This window comes from Macaca thibetana, chromosome 13 (genome assembly GCF_024542745.1).
Source record: "Macaca thibetana thibetana isolate TM-01 chromosome 13, ASM2454274v1, whole genome shotgun sequence".
Classification (NCBI taxonomy): domain Eukaryota; kingdom Metazoa; phylum Chordata; class Mammalia; order Primates; family Cercopithecidae; genus Macaca; species Macaca thibetana.
In genome coordinates this window covers 69,534,586-69,536,139 of record NC_065590.1, presented here as the reverse complement: position 1 = coordinate 69,536,139, position 1,554 = coordinate 69,534,586, and positions in this window count along the sequence as shown.

Below are 1,554 nucleotides of genomic sequence, written 5' to 3'. Positions count from 1 at the left end.
GAGTCGGATGCTCGGGGCCTGGTCTCTGCCCTGAGACTCTCAGGTTGGATGGAAATCCCGGCACAACGCGGAGAACTTTCCGGGCACCTTGGCTTTGCCGAGAGGTCCCTAGCTTCAGTCATCACCGCGGTCCACTAGGTCTGTCTGAAACCCTAGAGGGTGCACCTTAAGCCGATGTTGTAAACCCAGGCTGACTTTAAGGTGAAGTGAAAAGGAAACGGACACAATCTGGAAAGCAAAATACTTGGGTGGGGTGTTAAAAGCTTCAAAGAAAAATAATAGTTGGCAGGTCAAATGGCCATGAGGTTGGAAGTCAAATAAGAAACTCGGCTGAAGTGATGTTAGAAGTTTGACAAGCAAAACAGTCCATGAAGATAAGAGACCCAGCATTGTTTCCCTTCTTCAAAAGACAACTCGTCCAAAGTTTCCTTTGGCAGATACCTGGATTCTACTCCAGATTCCTGAGCATTTTACTTGGGTTTCATATTTCAAAATATATGTTCCATTTGGCACTAATGTATATATTTTATATATTAATTTATTGAAAAATATTAAATGTTGCTGGCCTACTTAGAAAAAGGTATTTTTATAAATATTTATGCATAGTTTTCATTACATATGGTATTTTATAAGCCCAAATAATATGTGTGTATTATATGTATAAAATACCACATGAAAAATTCCCTTTGAACACATAAAGACATTCCTGACACACATGTCTTGTATGTAATTTTTTTTATGTGATCTATTGTTAGCTGCTGTTAAAAGTACTTTATTTCTACATGGCCAAATAAGTTCTTTACAGTTTGTGCAAATATAGAGTGGCAGGTTGTCTGAAGTGGCAGTTTTATTCTAAAACCTATTTTTACTTTTCTGCATTATTCCTTGCCTTTTAGAGGCTTTCTCTCCCTCTGCCGTTTTTAAATGAGACTTCACTGCTGGACTCTGAACAGTTATCCAGGACCTGCTCATTCAAGGGCCTGGTGGTTTGATTTATCTTGGTTCTGTTGCTGCCTTCCCTCCCCACCCTTCCCCTCCCCTCCTCACCCTTCCCCTCCCCTCCCCTTCCACCCCTGCCTCCCCTCTGTTCCCCTCCCCTCCCCTTCCTTTCCTTTCCTTTTTTTTTTTTTTTTCCAGGGTCTCAAACTCCTGGCCTTAAGTGATCCTTCTGCCTCAGCCTCCGAAAGTGCTGGGATTACAGGCATGAGCCACCACACCCTGTGCCTTATGTTATTTCTTTGTATTGAACATTTTTAGTGAGTAAATGATGCCCTCATAGAGTGAATTATTATTCTAAATGAGTGCGTTTCCCGTGCTAACTATAATAGCTTGTAGAGTTGATGGATTTAAGTTTCAATATGTTATGGGACTCTACTACTGGAAGAGAGGAAAAACTTCGCTTCAGAAAGATTTTAGGCGTTTTGAGATTCTGCTGTGAATTTTGGAAAGGTTTAGCCTTAAACATTTGGTAGTAACCTTAGAAGCCTAGTTGAGACTGCTATCTGTAGAACACCTGTGAGGCCCAACAGTGGACTGTTTTTCTATTAGTCCCTA